Here is a 21,209-nt window from a genome sequence, read left to right as displayed (position 1 = left end):
CCCTATGTTTAGAATCCAAGTGTCCTACATTAGTAATGGAAATGAGCCAGTGTCAGCTATAAAGTCAGCTTTTTTTTGAATTTTCCACATTCAGAAGAGGCACTATCAAAGTCTAAGCTTGATATTTTTCTGATGCTTTTTAAATATTATCAACTGATATAAATAATATATTTCTTAGGTGAATTTAAACATTATTTATTGTTTTGACTCTGAGTACATAATTATAATAATTACCTGGACAATGCAATTTAATTGATAAATAAGTTTATGAGATCCAGTTGTGATGGAGGCTCAGCCACTTTCCGAGTTTTTCATATATATATAAAAATGAAAAACGCCACTCTCACCCTCCGGGGGTGGTTTCTCCTCCAAGCTCGGGTCCTCTACCAGAGCCCTGGGAGCTTGCGGGTCCTGCGCAGTATCTTAGCTGTTCCTAGCACTGCGCTCTTCTGGCCTGAGAGGTCTGAGGTCTTTCCAGGTATCTGTTGTAGCCACTCCTCCAGCTTGGGGGTTACTGCCCCGAGTGCTCCAATTACCACAGGCACCACTGTCACCTTCACTTTCCATGCTTTCTCCAGTTCTACTCTGAGTCCCTGGTATTTCTCCAGTTTCTCATGTTCCTTCTTCCTCATGTTCCCATCGCTTGGCACTGCCACATCCACCACAACGGCTTTCCTCAGTTCTTTATCCACCACGACAATGTCTGGTTGGTTCGCCATTACCATCCTATCAGTCTGGATCTGGAAGTCCCAAAGGATCTTTGCCCTCTCATTCTCTACCACCTTCGCAGGTGTTTCCCATTTTGATCTTGGGGTTTCCAGTTCATATTCTGCACACATGTTCCTGTATATTATCCAGCCACTTGATTGTGGCGCTCCATGTATGCTTTACCTGCCAGCATCTTACACCCTGCAGTTATATGCTGGATTATTTCAGGCGCCTCTTTGCACAGCCTACACCTTGGGTCTTGTCTGGTGTGGTAGATCTGAGCCTCTATCGCTCTGGTGCTCAGGGATTGTTCCTGAGCTGCCAGGATGAGCGCTTCAGTGCTGTCCTGTAGGCCAGCCCTTTCTAGCCATTGGTAGGACTTCTTGATATCAGTCACTTCAGTTATGGTCCGGTGGTACATCCCATGCCAGGGTTTGTCCTCCCATGAGGATCTGTCCTCCAGCACTGTATGAGACATGCACTGAGCACACTGTCAGTTGGGACCTTGAGCTTGATGTACTCATGGATCTTGGATGTTTCATCCTGAATAGTGGCTTCTACGCTCACTAGTCCTCGGCCTCCTTCCTTGCGGCTAGCATACAGTCTCAGGGTGCTGGATTTGGGATGGAACCCTCCATGCATGGTGAGAATCTTTCGTGTTTTAACATCCATGGTCTGTATCTCTTCCTTTGGCCATCTTATTATTCCTGCAGGGTATCTGATAACTGGCAGTGCGTAGCTGTTTATTGCCCGGGTCTTATATATGCCATTGAGCTGGCTTCTCAGGACTTGCTTTACTCGTTGGAGGTATTTGTTGCAGCTTTCCTTGTTGCCTGCTCCAGGTTGCCATTTGCCTGCGGAATTCCAAGGTACTTGTAACTGTCCTCAATGTCTGCTATTGTTCCTTCTGGGAGTGAGACCCCTCCTGTGTGGACTATCTTGCCTCTCTATGTCACCATCTCTCTCTCTCTCTTTCTCTCTCTCTCTCTCTCTCTCTCTCTCTCTCTCTCTCTCTCTCTCTCTCTCTCTCTCTCTCTCTCTCTCTCTCTCTCTCTCTCTCTATATATATATATATATATATATATATGTCCTGAAAATCTTATCTTATCTTCTTATATATATATATATATATATATATATATACATATACATATATATATATACATATACATATACATATATATATATATATATATATATATATATATATATATATATATATATATATATATATATATATATATATATATATATATATATACATATATATATACATATATATATATATATATATATATATATATATATATATATATATATATATATATATATATATATATATATATATAGACTTAAAACTAGGATGTTTAGTCCACACTACAGTTTGCTATGTTTTGACAGATGGGAAAGGTCCTCCTAACTTTGATGCAGGCTAAACAATTGGCATCTGAATGATCTGAATAAAAAGGAGGGTCATGTATCAGAGGTGTGATTTAGCACAAATCAAAATGCATTGACACTATCCACCAAACTTAAAAAATTGGGAATGATACAGTTAATAAATTTGCTAAGTTCTGTTTATTTCAAAAATGAGGAAAGAAAAATTGAAAAAAAAACACAGCTCACTGTGCAAATCCAAAAATAAACACCTTTTCTACACAGACACAGACAAAAATGTATCCTGAATTCTATAACATTCACATCCACGAGAAATGTACATTGATTTAACTTTTGTTGTTGTTCAATAAATTATGTAAAATGCATACAGAGATTGAACCACTTACAGTTGCCTTTCTTCACATGGTTTTCAGTCACTGGAATCCCTGCGTCGACTTTGGACCTGGTTAAAATCCATGAAAGAGAGTCATTTCAACAGACCCCATTTATGAATAAAATACTTAAGAGTATTTGAGAAAAGAACAAGAGTGGTGGAGTCAGATATGAAATGTACACACAGATACAGGTCAGCTGAGAGACTGAAAGAGCTCTTTTAGCCAAGCAAGCATAGGAGTGTAGTGAAATCGCTATTGAAGCTTTTGAAGAACAATCTGAAGCACAAAGAGGGGAACAATGGTCTGTTCTCCTTTCTTGACTTTACCTCACAAACCACTCAGTGAAGGCACAAGGCTGTGATTCGTGCTCCAGGTGTTTTTATTTGGACTTTACTGCATGACCACTGTGAATCAACCAGTTTTTTTTCACTTAAATGTAGATGCTTTCCTGTAAAAGCCTGGTTCACTCTTCATTTCTGAACATTTTACTTTCAAGATACAGAAACATCATACTTTTTTTGTTGTCGTAAGGAGAACATTTAATATGTTAAACCTCATTTAAACATTAACTCCCTCCTCTAAGTTTTTAGGGCTAATTAATTATTCAAAATCATCTAGTTTTCATCATGTAATGCCCTTGAAAAGGAGATTCTTAATCTCAATGAGACATTTCCTGGGTAAATAAAGGCTAAATAAAAAAATAATAATAATTTGATCTTTTTTTAGGAATCACCTTGAATAAACAGAAAAATGAAAGGTAGACAGATTTTACACTGCATGTAATGTTGGATCAGCTTCTATGACACTCTCAAAAATGTTTATGATAATAACCATATTTAATTGAAAACTCAGAAATCAAGAGCTAATATTAATGTAATATTACGGTCGTGTTTTATTGCTATACAACAAAATAACACCTGCTGTTTTTGAGTCGAGAACAAATCCTCCGTCACTAAGCAGTTAGGTTATATGTGGTTTTCAGAGTGCCCGTGTGCTCTGGGATTCCTTTTGATCATCTACTCTTTCTGTCTTCCTCCTCTATTCTCTTTTTGTTTGTCTTTTCAAAAGAGAAACATCATGTATGTCCATTTACTACACATTGTATGGTTACTGACAGGCTCTGGTTCCATTACATTCTTAATAACCAGATTAGATCCTGGAAGGATGGGAAAAAACAAATGGTTCAAGCTAAGGTAGAGCATTTACCGAACAAGTTTAGTTCAAATCTGGTGTCAGCAAAAAATAAACAGAGGCTTTTTGCGAGATTGCAGTCATCTTGTTAGGTTTTGTGAAATTTTTATTATTCATTTATTTTTTTTGTCAAAGCCCAAAATTGAATTGGAAAATAAAGATGAATACCAATTGTCTTCATGAAGGACAACTTATATTCTATAATTTTTTTATTTGTTTTTTTTCATTAAAAAAAAAATCGCTATGCCAGTTATGAATTGACATTTAAGTTCTGAAAATGACATAAATATACAAATGATTTGTCCTTAAAATACCTGTCACACGTCACTGAATTATTAGTAGTATTTAAATAAAAAATCCAAAGAGTTTTACACAGCTAAAGCATTTCTGTCCTTTTACCTTCCGTTTCATTAACCTGGTATTAAATGAAGCTTAAATGACATGTTGTGCCCCCTTGACTAAAACCCATGTCCATCCAAATCATTTGTAACATGGCACTTACTAAAGCAGTCATACTCTGCTCACTCTTCTGCTGCTGTAGCATGCTCGCAGCCACTTCTCTCATGTGACTCATATAGCCTTTGAAAGCTGTTCTCCCTGCTTGGTGCTTCCTGGTGGGAAGTGAAGAGGTCAGGGCCTAGACACCAAACATCCATGCTGTGTATTCTCTGCATTCATATATAATCTGTTCCACTTGAGCTGGCAGATTGGAATACAGAGAGATTTAGAAAGCTATTTGAACCTCATGCATGGCGGGCCATAGTGAGCCATACTTAGTCGTGATGCAAAGAAAGAGTAAAGGTCCAAGGGCTTTGATTTAAAAACTAAATTGGTAATATAAAATAAGAAAAATAAAAAAATAACTTAAATCATGTTTTACTGATGCCTACAAGATTTTTCATGGAGTTTAGTAGATGAAAAATGACTATAGTTGAAACAAAAAAGGTATATTGCTGTTTTGTATTTAATAGAATTGCTTTCGTTCTATGTATTTTCTCTGTGGTGAGCTGAAAAGAAAATTTCCTGAGTGGTAAAATGCTTTTCTTTCTTGCATATCTTTTGTAAAACAACCATTTTCCCACCAAAATAATGTCAAATCTCTTTGAAGTGACTCGTTTAACTAAAACCATCATGTTTTTTTCTTCCTACACACTTACAAAAATTTTGTTTGTACTGGTTTTAAACCTTATACACAGCAACTTCAATAATCTCTTTATACCATTTACAAAAATAGTAAGAGAAAATTGTAAAGAACAAAAGTTTCAAGACCTGCAGTATACTGTAAATGAGTAATGTCTATTAGAGGGGATGGAGGCATGGAGCCATTTCCTTTTGCTTTCTTCAGTACATTCTTTTTGGTGTGACTAAGTCACCTGCTTTATTCTTCATCTACATTTCCTTTTCCAATTGCGTGGGAATGGATGGCCTAATTTTAAACTGCAGCATGTTTTACCATTCAGTCCATACCATAATCTTTATTGGAGTATATCAGCATGTGACATGCTGACAGCCTGATGGAATGAGCCAGAATTAGAGGGTCGACTGAAACAGACGGATACAGATGGGTAATCAAACAGATGGATGAAGCAGCAATAAGGAATGCATGCAGCCTCACTGGTTGGTGGATATGTTCTAAATACCAGACTGGCTAAAATCCCTGAGCGGCTGTCTGATTGCATTAACTGGGTGGACAGTTTGACCAACTGGATAAACAGTTAAATATTCTAAATGCTGCTTGCTTAAAATCATTTTTTAAACATTAAATGTCAACAGGCCATAGGATCAGTGTGCTTGCCTGATTAGGAGAGATGAAAAGAGCAGAAAGTTCACAGGAGGGTGGGGATTAAGGTGCAGAGGGGGGGAAGAAACCGACAAACACAAAGGTGAAACTGAGCCGTATGGGGGAAATGGAATCTTGTTCGTCTATCGATGCAGCGACAGCAAGACGATTACTTCTTATTACCCGTTTGACTGACTGACTAACAATCTTGTGTGTGGGTCTGCATGCATGTGTGTGTTTCTTTGTGTGCAGTGCTGTGAATTATCAGGTATAAATGGGTTGATATAGTTTTCCACTCTGTTCATCTTTTGATTTATTTTACAAGCATTGCCAGTGGTCTTGTAATTATGATTATGCCATTTCTTGCCTAATTTTAAAAACTGTTTAGTTTTCTAGGACATGGTTTCTGCAGAGTGGCAGTGGTGCGTAAGAAATTTGTCTTTGAGTTGTGGGCGGGATGGTTGGTGCTGAGCAACCCCGCCCCCTTCCCCCTCTCCTGACAGCTTAGAGCATTTTTTCGTCATCACAAGCTCTTTCTTAAACTGCCTTTGAATAAAGAAATGCTTAATTTCCTTAATGAATCTCCCTGATCATCAGAAAAATGTCCCAAGAACGTTAAAAATACCATTATCATTAGAGTGGGTCTTTAAAACAGAGATCACCGCCTAATCACATTCCCGAATTGACAAAAAAAAAAAAAAAGAACAACTGATGTTAATCCTTGGATTAATGCACACACATTGTTCCTAAAGTCAATTTAAATATGTTGGCATCTTTTACACTTATCTGATTTGAATGTATAAAACTTTGCAGTACCCAGTCAATGAGCATTTGATCATTAATCTCTTTTAGCATACATAGTTAAAATAGGAACGACAGGATTTTTATGTGACATTGTGTAATTGTGTAAATTATTTCTTCACCGCAACGGTGCTTCATGGCAGTTAATCCTTATTTCTCTGATAACCTCTTCTTCAAGAAGAATGGTACCAAATTTGCAAGGAACATGTACTTGAATGAGAAGCAGTAGAGCTGAGAATGTGAGTTGCATCCATGAAAAATTTGCCAAATCTTTTATACCCATGTCAAACAGCTCATATTAATGATGCTTTTGAGCTTCCGGTACTCCCTGTGGCAGGGGCCCCTGCTGCAGCGGTGAGTAGGTGTCTTCTCCAAGAATTGGCATGACCCTATATGACTGATCCAAATAGGGTTGTGGAAAAGAGAAACTTTAATTGCTGCATTTAATTTACATGAATTGTTTAAAGTGAGCCCTTAGGTACCAAGTATATTTCTTGTGCCGACACTCAGTCAAGGTTTGCAGGATGATAAGGCTGACAATTTAGACAATCCCGGAAATTCTGCACATAGCTGATCTCCAGCCTCATAGTGCTGCCAGGAAAATTCTCATGACTGTCCTTTACTGGTTGGATCGTAGGGTTAACATGTGGAGACACCGCAGAGAAGGCACTGCTGTTTGCTGTACTAATAGTTTAGAATCTCTTGTGAAGGCAGCATAACGGTGTGGGCCAGCATCTCACTCATTCCAAGGAAAAATGAGGTTTGTCATCATTCAAAATAATCTTAGCAAAGATGGTGGTTTTTAACCAGGGCTGGTTTAAATGCTGGTTTTGAGCACCGGATCTTTGTCTTTTTATTGATTCCTGCCTCTCAAAATTGGTTCATAACATGAACCAAGCCTTTACTAAACTGGTGTAATTAACTACTTAAAGGTGTAGGTTTATGGAGTCATGGTTAATGGCCTCAAGAAGAGAGTGGAAACCACAGGCCCCTTATTCAGAGCGATCTAAACACTCCTTTCTGTTTGCACTTAACACACTATCTTTTGACCTAGAACTGACTTGGATCCATATTTGTGGAGTGGAAGAGCTGGTTCTTTAATAAGTAGAACCAGCTAAACACTGGTACTAACACCAGAACTAAGCCCACAACAATTCTTCTTTGTTGAGAAATATTGAGACACATTTGTTCAACCATTAGCAATGTGTGGGGACTAAACTCTGTTTTCCTGGATGATGATGCCCACCCTCAGAGTGGGGTTAATCAGAGACTTCCTCAAGCATGTGGAATGGGAGAGGATGGAATGACCTGTCAGCAGGCCTGACCTCAGCCTCATTGGACATTTGTTGTGATCAGCTTGGGCTTTCTGTTTTTTCCTAGAGTAACCAACAAAATCTCATCAGCTGACTTGCAATAAATGGCACACAGAATGGGAAGCCATTCCACAGTAGTGTTAGAAGGAGGTGCTGTGATTCCTCCACACACACCACTGTTTGTGAACAGCTACTTTTCAAGTATGTTGCTTGTTCAAACTTTACTAAATTGTTTGGCATTTGTAAAGATTATAGGGCAAAAAATACTTTGCTCTTTTCCTCAATTACACAGCACTTTATACATTTGTTGCATCATTTAAATTGGGTAACAAATGGCTGCCCAGTGATTTACAGATTTGTTAAATTGTATACTCAGCTACATATAGTATTCTAAGCCCTTTAAAAGAATACATATATATACTTGTGTAGATATGCTTCTGTAATATATATATGCTTCTGTAACCCATATACGTCCCAAACTAGGATTTCTCTTAAGCCTTTGACCAGTCAAAAAGACGAACCTTTGCCCAAGGGTAACCATCCTTCAAGGTTCAGACGTCCATGAAATTAAAAATGTAGGAGTAAAATGTGCTTCTGTTTTAATTTTTCACATTTTATTTCTTGATTGGTGAAATGCTCTTGTGAGAATGTATTGGCTGTCCCCTTTGAGTCATCAAAGTGATTTATTGTAGCTTGGGATGGGGTAATTTTCTTCCCAGTTAAGAAAAAAAGTGTATGAACAAGGCAAGCAGCACACATTGCATATTCTTTAATGTAAAATGAAAAATATCAGGTATTATCCACAGAAATTATGTGGCACATTTAGGAAGATAGTTGATTTCTTGTCTTAAATCTAAACTGAAAAAGTAGGGGAAAAATGGGCAGTAAAAGGTTTATGTGCAACTTGCACTAAATCCAATTATTTTTACAATTAATTAGTAAAACCTAGTTAGTAGCTGTTGGGGTTTAGTTAAGTGCTCTACTATGGAATTACATATCTGCCATAAACTGAAAGGGCGTAAAGACAACTAAGCGGCCGTATTTAGGAACTGAGTGAGTGAACCTTCAAACCGCGCAGGCGCAATTCTAACTGAGAAGTGATCTTGTGCGGTCAATTCCTTTTTGCGCGCTCATGTGGATTTACGCTTAGTGTTAAGGGGGCGTTTTTTTTTCACTTTTGGGGCAGGAACCTTTCTGGTTGATCTGATTGGCTGAAATTTGCATGGCTTATCGGCGAGGCAGAGGGGCAGGACCTTCATTTTTCAGTGCAGGGGGGGTTACCAGGCGGCTCTTGAGCTGCATGTGGCTCTCTGCCTTTTATCATATTTTCTATATTCAGTACTTTCAGGTGAAAGTTTTACATTTTCTCCTAAATGTACAGAGCGGCCCTAATGTGTTGTTGTGTGACTTTGGTAAATAGGAGAGAACAGCATGAGAACAGTACGGAGAGAGGAGAGGACGTGAAAGAAGACCCCCCCCCCCATAGTACAAAGGAGCAAATATGTGAATAATGCAGAACAACTTCGTTTTGGAAACCCTGGAAATGCAAAGAAACATGATTATGAGGCACAGTTTAAACTGCAAGCTATCAGCTACGCGGAGCAACACGGGAATAGAGCAGCTGCAGTTCGGTTGAATTAGATCTTCACAGATTCGGACTTCCTGCGTCAATAACTCCTCTTATAACCTTTCAAATATGTCAGCAAGTATTTCAATCATTTTGTATTGACAGAGAGTGAACCGATTGTTTTTTTTTTTCTTTTAATCAGAATTGTTCGTTTCAAGGTGTGAATGCAGACAGAGCAGCGAGCCGGCTGCCAAGGGACCGTCAACAAAGTCCGTACCCTGTGAAACACCATTCTGTAAAAGTCAGTAAACTTTTAAAAAGCAAATAAATGTCTATATTTATCTGAACTGGTAATGAAGACTCGTTAGCATAGTCATGCTACATTATTATTTACTATACTAAATTTTTTTAGAAAGTCAACCTCCATTTTATAGTTTATAGTTTTTAAAATTTAATAGAGATATGAATCATAACATAAATGCACAATAGCTCTGAAGATACTAAAGCTTCTGTCACTAAACCTCCTGTATTGACTAATCATGACCTCATTGTCCTACTGCAATAAAGATTATGTCATAATTCACGTTGTTTATTGTTAGGAATTTTTCATACTCAAACTCAAACTCAAACTCAAACTCAAACTTTATTTATTTATATAGCGCCTTTCATTTTGGTTAAAAACACAAAGCGCTTAACATAAAAACAGATAAAACAGTCATAAAAAATGAAAGTTGTTCATTACAGAAAACAAAGGACAATCCCACAAAGAAGGTACCCCTCCCTCACCACCCCCCGCCCCCATCCCCACCCACCCAGTTACCCCAGTAGAACAGTGAACAGAAACAAATAACTGCAGTTGAAGAAGGTCTGGCTTGGTACTGCTGTGAGGAAACGATATCATGGGGATCCATTCATTCCAAGGCCCAGCCCGACCACAGGGGCCACTACCGCAGCGCCCGCCCAACACAGGGCAGCCCAGGGCCCCATCCATGGCTATTAGACCACAGAGTGGGACCCCAGCCCGCCCAACCAGAACGGGCACCACAGCAACGGCACGCCCTACAGGTCAAGCTGGTGGTGCCCAAGAACGATGGATCCCCCAGAGGAAACACTGGAGTAAAAAACATCAGAATAAAAAATAAAAATGATCATAAAATAACAACAATAAAAATAGAAAAAGATAAAAAATAAAATGTTAGTAATTAAAAAATAAAAAACGTCAGGGATTAAACCATAACCTAAGTATCATTGGTAAAATAACAATAAAAAGATTTGCATATAAGAAACAAAGATAATTAAAGCCGCAAGCGGCGTTGTATGGCCCGCAGACGCAACCCGCCTTCCACGCCCAACTCTACGCACCACCGCCCTCACCGCCCTCACCGCCCACAAATTAAAAGCTAGTCAAGGCTGGATTTGCTAATTATGCTAACTATGCTAACTATGCTAATGTGGCTAAAAGTGCTAGCATAGCGATCAGCATCATCAACTGACTCAGAAAAACACATTCCTCCATTGGTGAGAGCTATATGCCATAAATTGATAAAAAAGCCACTTTTTCCAAAATGGCGGCTTTTTTGTTTATTTTATCTCCATAGCAACCATTTTATGTTTTGGTCCCCTTGAGAAGACGAACAGATTGACGTCAGTTTCGGACAAATCGGTAAGAGTAAACTTTTTGTCGTCCTTAGCAACAGTGGTTTTATGCTAACCACGCCCACATTCCTTATATGTCCATATCCAGTGTTTTTCAATGTATTCAGTTTCAGGCATTAATGCATGCATTCAATTTTCACTGTATTGTATTGAAATGCATGGGAGTTATAACAGTGCGCCACTTTGCTAGCTTGCCACGCGCACGCCGTTCAAAATCTATAACTTCTAATTCCAACATTTTTTACACAGTAGCTTGCCATTGATGCCCAAAAAGTTTTGAGACGATCGAAGAAAATTCCAACGACAAGTTTACGTTTGAATCTGGTGGTTAAGGTGTTTTTTAAAGAAAATTCAAGATGGCCGCCTTTTCCCGAGGTCAAAGGTCGACGAAACTCCAGAGGTGATTGTAGACTTACGCTAAGGACATGTGCGTCAAATTTCGTGAAAATCGCTCGAAAAAAAGTTCATTTTTCCATATCGTGTAAAAACGAGAAAAACGCAAAATGGCATATTTTGGCACAAAATGGCCGCCAAACCGTAGGTCGTGTCGCCATCACGTAATGATTCCCAAACTTTCTTTGGATATACCCGACAAAGTTATCTGGGTTTCGTTAGCCGATTCTTAAAAATAAAATCCGAAAAAATTTTTTTTTGCCGAGTCAGCACTTTTTTTTGCGACGGTTTTTTGTTTACCACGGCCACATTCCTTTATCGATTTTGTCGTATGTGACATCGTTTTGTTCAGTGTGGGCCAGGGTATCGCATATTTCAGTTTCAGTCTATTCCGATAAAATACGTGCGAGCTAGCTAAAATGGCGACGGTTGCGAATTCGCCACGCGCACGCGTTTCAAATTCTACAACTTCTAATTCCAACATTTTGTCCACAGTAGCTTGCCATTGATGCCCGAGAAGTTTCAAAAAGATCGATAAAAATCCCTAGGACGAGTTTTCGTTTGTATACGTTACTAAAGGTGCTTTTTTGAGAAAATTCAACATGGCCGCCCCTTCCCAAGGTCAAAGGTCAACGAAACTTCTTTGGTTATTGTAGAATCAGGGTCTTGGCATGTGTGTGCAATTTCGTGACAATCGCTTAAACAAAAGTGTCATTTTCCCATATTGTCAAAAAACACGAAAATCGCCATTTCTCTGAGTTCGCCACAAAATGGCCGCCAAGCCGCAGGTCGTGTGGCCATCCCATAATAATTTCATAACTTCTTTGGGATATCTCCAACACGCCTGTTTTGGTTTCGTAACTGTATTTTGAAATATTTTTTTTTGGCCCCATAAGCGATTTTCGGCCCATTCATTTTTTTGACGGGATTGCTCGCCGTGATGTCATCATCGTGGGGGGGGTGACGTTTTCTTTGCCGAAAATTCATTTTCAATTTATCCTAGGTGTGTGCCAATTTTGGTGAGTTTTCGGGTATGTGGTGGGGGTCAAATTTTGGCTCAAAGTGGAAGAAAGAAAGAAGAAGAATAATTAAAGCCGCAAGCGGCGTTGTATGGCCCGCAGACGCAACCCGCCTTCCACGCCCAACTCTACGCACCACCGCCCTCACCGCCCTCACTGCCCTCACTGCCCACTTTTGATAATGGCTAGTCAAAACTGCATTTGCTAATTATGCTAACTATGCTAGCTATGCTAATGTGGCTAAAATTGCTAGCATAGCGATCAGCATCATCAACTGACTCAGAAAAACACATTCCTCCATTGGTGAGAGTTATATGTCATAAGTTGCTAAAAAGCCCACTTTTTCCAAAATGGCGGCTTTTCTGTTGATTTTATCTCCATAGCAACCATTTTATGTTTTGGTCCCCTCGGGAGGACGAACAGATTGACATCAGTTTCGGACAAATCGGTAAAAGTAAACTTTTTGTCGTCCTTAGCAACAGTGGTTTTATGCTAACCACGCCCACATTCCTTATATGTCCATATCCAGTGTTTTTCAATGTATTCAGTTTCAGGCATTAATGCATGCATTCAATTTTCACTGTATTGTATTGAAATGCATGGGAGTTATAACAGTGCGCCACTTTGCTAGCTTGCCACGCGCACGCCGTTCAAAATCTACAACTTCTAATTCCAACATTTTTTACACAGTAGCTTGCCATTGATGCCCAAAAAGTTTTGAGACGATCGAAGAAAATTCCAACGACAAGTTTACGTTTGAATCTGGTGGTTAAGGTGTTTTTTATAGAAAATTCAAGATGGCCGCCTTTTCCCGAGGTCAAAAGTCGACGAAACTCCAAAGGTGATTGTAGACTTACGCTAGGGACATGCGAGTCAAATTTCGTGAAAATCGCTCGAAAAAAAGTTCATTTTTCCATATCGTGTAAAAACGCGAAAAACTCAAAATGGCAGATTTTGGCACAAAATGGCCGCCAAACCGTAGGTCGTCTGGCCATCACGTAATGATTTCAAAACTTTCTTTGGATATACCCGACAAAGTTATCTGGGTTTCGTTAGCCGATTCTTAAAAATAAAATCCGAAAAAATTTTTTTTTGCCGAGTCAGCACTTTTTTTTGCGATCGTTTTTTGTTTACCACGGCCACATTCCTTTATGGATTTTGTCGTATGTGACATCGTTTTGTTCAGTGTGGGCCAGGGTATCGCATATTTCAGTTTCAGGCTATTCCGATAAAATATGTGCGAGCTAGCTAAAATGGGGATGGTTGCGAATTCGCCACGCGCACGCGTTTCAAATTCTACAACTTCTAATTCCAACATTTTGTCCACAGTAGCTTGCCATTGATGCCCGAGAAGTTTCAAAAAGATCGATAAAAATCCCTAGGACGAGTTTTCGTTTGTATCCGTTACTAAAGGTGCTTTTTTATGAAAATTTAAGATGGCCGCCCCTTCCCAAGGTCAAAGGTCAACAAAACTTCTTTGGTAGTTGTAAAATCATGGTCTTGGCATGTGTGTGCAATTTCGTGAAAATCGCTTAAACAAAAGGGTCGTTTTCCCATTTTGTCAAAAAACAAGAAAATCGCCATTTCTCTGTGTTCGCCACAAAATGGCCGCCAAGCCGTAGGTCGTGTGGCCATCCCATAATGATTTCATAACTTCTCTGGGATATATCCAACACGCGTGTTTTGGTTTCGTAACTGTATTTCAAAATATTTTTTTTTGGCCCCATAAGCGATTTTCGGCCCATTCATTTTTTTTACGGGAACGCTCGCTGTGATGTCATCGACTTCGGGGGGGTGACGTTCTCTTTGTCGAAAATTCATTTTCAATTTATCCCAGATGTGTGCCAATTTTGGTGAGTTTTCGGGTATGTGGCGGGGGTCAAAATTAAGCTCAAAGACGCCGTTAGTGTGCAAGAAGAATAATAATAATGAAACAAAGCAGAAACAATATAGAAGTTTTTGCGGTTAGGATTTCCCATGTATTTCAATGCGGCCTGTCTTTTACTATAGGCTGGGCATGTCTTTTTGGCTTTAAACCCGTCTTTTGAGGGCTTTTTTGGGCATTTTTGTGTTTTTGTCGTCATTTTTGCGACTACAAATTTTACGTTTTTGCGTTGGTGTTGTGCGTGTGTGTGTGTATTTTTGTTGCGTTACACAATTGTCGTGTCGTTGTGTGCTTTGGGCGACTTTTGACCCCATTTTTTGGCGTTTTGACGCGTTTTTTTGACGTTTTGGACCTTTTTGAGTGTTCGACCCTCGTAGCAGTTACAATATGGTCCTTGCAGTCTATGACTGCTGCGGGCCATAATAATGAAACGAAGCAGAAACAATATAGAAGTTTTTGCAGTCAGGTGGCCTATGTATTTCAATGCGGCCTGTCTTTTACTATAGGCTGGGCATGTCTTTTTGGCTTTAAACCCGTCTTTTGAGGGCTTTTTGGGGCTTTTTTGTGTTTTTGTCGTCATTTTTGCGACTACAATTTTGTCGTTTGTGCGGGGGTGTTGTGCGTGTGTGTGTTTATTTTTGTTCCGTTACACAATTGTCGTGTCGTTGTGTGCTTTGGGCGACTTTTGACTCCATTTTTTGGCGTTTTGACGCGTTTTTTCGACGTTTTGGACTTTTTGAGTGTTCGACCCTCGTACCAGTTACAATATGGTCCTTGCAGTCTATGACTGCTGCGGGCCATAATAATAGTCCTTACAAGAAAATAAATAATTAAATAGATAAATAAATAAACAAATAAATATGTAAATAAATACCTCAATTAATAAATAGATGAATAATAAAAGACATAAGGAATGATCAAAGTCATATAAAAGCCAGACTAAAAAGGTGGGTCTTGAGCCTCTTCCTAAAAACCTCTACAGTCTCTGCGGCCCTGAGGTTCTCCGGCAGGCTGTTCCACATATTTAAATATTGATCAGATTTGGCTAAACATGCTCAATGGCTTTGAAAATGCTGTAGTTACTGACACAAAACTTCCTGTACTGACTAATCATGACCTTATTTTCCTACTACAATTAAGATCATGCAAAAACAAATTCTGGCACTTTCAGAGCTATTCAGGATTTTTGACCAAATTTGATCCATTGAAAAATTCCTATAAATAAACAAAGTGAACCATTGACATTCTTTATTTTAGTATGACAATAAGGTCATGTCAAGTTACTGATAACTTTAGTCATGATTCATATCTATTAAAATTTGAAAAAGTATATGAACGAGATAAAACAAAGATGGACCTTTCTACAATTTTTTTATTGTAACAAGAATATGCTTTATAATACTTTTATGATTTTTTGTGAGATTATTGATTTTTGCACAGTGGTGTTTCACAGTTCACAGAGGTTGCACTTTGTTGACGCTCCCTTGGCAGTCGGCTGCTGCATGTCTGCTGCATTGACAGCTTGAAGCGAACAATTCTGATTAAAAGGCATCAAAAACGATCTTTTTTCTTCAGAAATGCATTTGTGGTTCACTCTCTGTGTTAATACAAAAGTATTGAGATACTTGCTGACACATTTGAACGTTGATCAGAGGAGTTATTGAAGCAGGAAGTCTGAATCTGTGAAGATCTTTCTAACTTATCGAACCTCAGCTGCCAGAGAATTTAAAATAATGAATCCATGGTTCGCAAGTGAGGACGCTGGAAAACTAACTCCAACAAGACAAGAAGACGCAGCAGCAGCTGAGTTTCCGCGGAAAAGGAAAGGTCTGTGTCGGAAGATCGACTCGAGGCTCAGCGCTGCTACTTCCACTTCCAGCAGATGACCGTGAAAAGCTGTCCATCCTCCCTTCCTTACCGGGACGCAGCGCCGGCGAGTTACGCCACACTTTGGGACTGCAGGACTTAAACTTGGCCTGAGGTGTCTGCTTTCACTGTTCTTAGGAGCTGCACGGCAAAGAGACGGACTTTGATGATGAGGAAAGGGAAGCGGGCGTGTTTAATAGAGATGTAGCCCAGCTGTTTCAGATGCAGAAGATGAGGACTTTGATGGATTTTAAATGCTGATTGATGACTTAAAAAATAAATCACAACCAACTCAGTTTTGCGCTCGCTGCCTTTTTTAAAAACACACCAGCATGCACGTTTCACCGGTATATGTGTTAACGTTAAATACAGTAAAAACACTAAACTGAAACGGCGCCGTTTAATCCAGTGCTGTTGTAAGGAGAGGAGGGGGTTATGAGAAAATGGCTTTAGCTTTAGTACCGAACTGCTTTAATTGTGTGCTTGTGTGTGTGTGTCTGGCAGGTCAGTGTGTGGTGTGGCTCTTTGATGTCAGCTCTTTGTGTCAAACTTGTTCGTGCCCCCCCCCCCCTAGAGGCATTCATAGAAAAAAACGCGGATGTAACGTGGATTAAAAGATTAACCAACCACCCAAAACTAAGGTAAGAAAGTGCAGCGGGTTTTTTTGTGCTCTAAGTTTTTCTCTTGTGAAATTAACTGCATTTTCTACCGTTTTAATGCTTTTAATCCACGTTACAGCCACCGTTCCGTTTTATTAAAGGCCCAAAATGAAAGTCCCGCCCCGCTGCTTGGCATGCAAATTTTAGCCAGTCAGATCAACCAGAAAGGTTCCTGCCCCTAAGTGACAAACACACCCATGAATACCGCCCCCAAGTGACAAAAACGCCCCCTTAACACTGAGCGTAAATCCAGGTGAGGGCGCAAAAGAGAATTGACCGAGCAGGATCACTGCTCAGTTAGGATTTCAGCCGTTCAGTTGTAAAATACGGGGTCACTTGGTTAGAATTGCGCCAGCACGGTTTTAAGGTTCACTCACTCAGTTTCTAAATACGCCCGCTAAGTAGTCTTTACGCCCTTTCAGTTATTGGCATTTATGTAATTCCATACTCTACTCTCTCACAGCTAAAAATACCTTACTAGAATAATTAAAACAAAGAGAAAAATGTTGCTAACAGTCTGATCAATCAAAGTTCTATACATAACCTTAAGGCCCGTACACACCGGGACGAATTTCGCGCGCAATTTTTGCCGACGTTTAACGCCTCGTGACTAAACAAAGGGCACCAATGAGAGTGTGCGCACCAACGCGAAAAAACGGCACGCGTCAAAAAAAAAAAACACCTCGGGTTCGTTTTTTTTTTTCGACGCGTCGCGTCGAAATCTATTCAACCAATGAGAATGGCGCTTTTGCACACGTGTCTGGAGCCTCTGAAGTTACAGTAAAACACAACTTGGGGGCGCTCAAACACAAAACTGCCTTGCTGAGCACACATACCAGCAAAGAAGATAGACGCCGAGTTGCATCTACACAGCCGCAAAGGAATAATGACGGACATTCTAAAATATCCCCGAACCAAGCATCAGTTGGAGCAACTGGTGCTTGAAATATTCATGTTTTCTTTGTATGATTCTGACAAGCGCGTAAATACTTGCTCTCTTCTTCTGAGGGAAAAGCGAGTTTAAGAAGCGTAAAGTTGCGCAGCGCCACCTTATGTACAGGAGTATTTTTGTTTACATTAAGCGCCATCTAATGTCAGGGAATGAAATTGCATGTTAACTGGGCTCATCGTCAGCAAAAATCGCCTGGGTGTGAACACAAAAAACGTGGCGAAAAACGCTGGCGAATAACGCCTGGCGAATATTCGTCCCGGTGTGTACGGACCTTTACACAACATACATCGGTTAAGTTACGACGTCCAAACTGCAGAATGTTCCGCTTAATAAAATAGATTTCCAGAGCAAGAATAATATTTCTAATATTTAATAATCTCAGAATTCCTGTAATATTATCCATATATCTTGTCATGGAACCTATATTGGATATTTATTATGAGATGCTGCATTATTTTTTCTTCTGCAGCTGCCAGATCCACTGATGTTCATTCAGTCAGGTCCCTGTAATTCTGGATCAACAACTGAGTTCTAAATATTTAACTTTTTGACAATAGGTATTTATGTATAAGTATTTATGTATAGGTGTGTGTATTTATATATATATATATATACACACACACATGCGCCCCTCTCACCCTTCCGCGGGTGGTTTCTCACACAAGCTCGGGTCCTCTACCAGAGGCGCTCCATGTATGCTTTACCTGCAATATCTTACTCTCTGCAGTTATGTGCTGGATTGTTTCAGGCGCCTCTTTGCACAGCCTACACCTTGGGTCTTTTCTGGTGTGTTGGATCTGAGCCTCTATTGCTCTGGTGCTCAGGGCTGGTTCCTGAGCTGCCAGGATGAGGGCTTCAGTCCTGTCCTGTTGGCCAGCCATTTCTTGCCATTGGTAGGACTTCTTGATATCAGTCACTTCAGTTATGGTCCGGTGGTACATCCCATGCAAGGGTTTGTCCTCCCATGAGGATCTGTCCTCCAGCACTGTATCCTCTGATCTCCATTGCCTGAGACATGCACTGAGCACATTGTCAGTTTGGGCCTTGAGCTTGATGTATTCATACATCTTGGTTGTTTCATCCTGGATAATGGCTTCTATGCTCACTAGTCCTCGGCCTCCTTCCTTGCGGCTAGCATACAGTCTTAGGGTGCTGGATTTGGGATGGAACCCTCCATGCATGGTGAGAATCTTTCGTGTTTTAACATCCGTGGTCTGTATCTCTTCCTTTGGCCATCTTATTATTCCTGCAGGGTATCTGATAACTGGCAGTGCATAGCTGTTTATTGCCTGGGTCTTATTTTTGCCATTGAGCTGGCTTCTCAGGACTTGCCTTACTCGTTGGAGATATTTAGCTGTTGCAGCTTTCCTTGTTGCCTGCTCCAGGTTGCCGTTTGCCTGCGGAATTCCAAGGTACTTGTAACTGTCCTCAATGTCTGCTATTGTTCCTTCTGGGAGTGAGACCCCTCCTGTGTGGACTATCTTGCCTCTCTTTGTCACCGTCCGGCTACATTTCTCGAGCCCGAATAACATCCCAATGTCTGTACTTTAGATCCTGGTGGTGTGGATCAGGGAGTAAATGTCACGCTCGCTCTTAGCATATAGCTTGATGTCATCCATGTAGAGGAGGTGACTGATGTTGGCCCCATTTCTGAGTCGGTATGCATAGCCAGTCTTGTTGATTATTTGGCCGAGGGGATTCAGACCTATGCAGAACAGCAGTGGGGACAGAGCATCACCTTGGTATATCCCACATGTGATGGACACTTCTGCAAGTGGCTTGCCATTGGCTTCAAGGGTGGTTTTCCACAGCTTCATTGAGTTTCCTATGAAGGCTCTTAGAGTCCTATTGATGTTGTACAGCTCCAAGCATTCAGTGATCCATGAGTGTGGCATTGAGTCATAAGCTTTCTTGTAAACAATCCAGGCTGTGCATAGGTTGGTGTGTCGTGACCTGCAATCTTGAGCAACTGTTCTGTCAACCAGGAGTTGGTGTTTGGCTCCTCTGGAGTCTCTACCAATGCCCTTGTGTGTGTTGCCCATGTATTGATCCATGTGCCTATTTATCTTGGGTGCAATGATGCCTGACATGAGCTTCCATGTTGTGGAGAGACAGGTTATTGGCCGGTAGTTGGATTGGATTGCACCCTTTGAGGGATCCTTCTGGATCAGGATCGTTTGTCCTTTCGTTAGCCATTCAGAGTGAGTCCCATCTCTTAGCAGCTAGTTCATTTGTGCTGCCAGGTGCTCGTGGAGTGCGGTGAGTTTCTTTAGCCAGTAGGCATGTATCATGTCAGGGCCCGGTGTTGTCCAGTTCTTCATACCTGAGACTATTTCTTGGATGTCTGCCACTGTGATGGTTATTGGATTCTGTTCAAGGAGGTTGCTATGTTCTCAGAGTGACCAGCCACTGGGCATTGCTGTTTTGTGCTGTCTCTTTCTCCTATATACTTTTCCAGTACTGTTCAGTTTCTAGCCTTGGTGGGTCTGCTCGGCCGTTTTGACCCTGCCACTGAGCGTACACTTTTACATGTTGATAAACACTCAGGTTTTAAAGCATATTGTAGCTTCCGGTCAATGCTGATGAACATTGAGCAGTGATTTATAAGATACAGTTAAGAATTAAATCACCAGAAAATTACCCCATCCCAAGCTACAATAAATCAGGGTTACTGCAAAATCTTGTCATTATCAATTAACTTGTGCATTAAAACATTTATGCAGGTTTCTTTCCATCCATCCATCCATCCATCCATCCATCCATCCATCCATCCATCCATCCATCCATTCATCCATTCATCCATCCATCGCTAGCAATTACAGAAACCAACAATAGGTAAGTTACTGATTTGTTAATGAACTATAATTTCCATTTGACTGACAATATCACTGTTGTTTACAGTTGTGTTACAAGACTACAACAACCTTGTATATGTAAAGGAAATAATTAAACATGTAAGTTGTGAACTATTCATAGTAACCATAAAGAACAAATTTTTTAAGAGTGGGAGATTTTTGTCTTTTGTAAAATGATTTTTTTCTATTGAAGGCAACCTGTAGCTGTGCTACCATTATGTTTTAATGGGCAACACTCGTTGCTTACTTTTTACAACAGGTCATTATAAACTATGCCAACCAGAGTGAAAAGGGGGGTTGTGAAACTGAAACAAAGCAGTCCATTGCAAGCAGGCTGTTCCTGCTTTTTGGGTAAAAATGGTTCCATGGTGTTGTGTGGCACTTCCCAGCATTTTTATTTTAAACCAAGTCTATCTATTTTTTGAGGCTGTGCTCACATCTGTGACCTCCTTGCTGCCAAAATGAATTATACATCACATTAAATAAAGATAACTTTTCTTTTTTCCCCCTTTGGTCACCTTGAAAAGTGAATGAAGAGCTAGAACACCTGTTTAGTAAAAACTATTGATATGTTGTAGGCATATGTCTGGCATAGATGAAGAACAGACCAAAGCAGAAAAAAATTTAATGGAAAATACTTTCAGAATGAGGATCACAAACCTCCTCAAGTTCTAAGCTTAGCATGCATACATTAATACCATCTGTGTCAAGAGGAAAGTACACTTTCAGTACAGAAGCATTCTCCAAAACTGCCAATCCTAAAAGTCATGCTTATAAATTCAATGCTGTACC

The 21,209-nt window shown here is 40.1% G+C and overlaps 1 protein-coding gene across 2 annotated transcripts in view; it reads left to right on the top strand.

Annotated features, from left to right (window-relative positions):
* Positions 1-21,209, top strand: part of LOC101164142 (CUB and sushi domain-containing protein 1) — a 411,649-nt gene that overhangs the window by 147,417 nt on the left and 243,023 nt on the right. The window lies entirely within an intron of this gene.

This window comes from Oryzias latipes, chromosome 3 (genome assembly GCF_053564925.1).
Source record: "Oryzias latipes strain Hd-rR chromosome 3, Olatipes_Hd-rR_3.1".
NCBI classification, from domain to species: domain Eukaryota; kingdom Metazoa; phylum Chordata; class Actinopteri; order Beloniformes; family Adrianichthyidae; genus Oryzias; species Oryzias latipes.
Note: the sequence above shows the minus strand (reverse complement) of the source record. Positions and strands in the feature narration are given on the sequence as shown.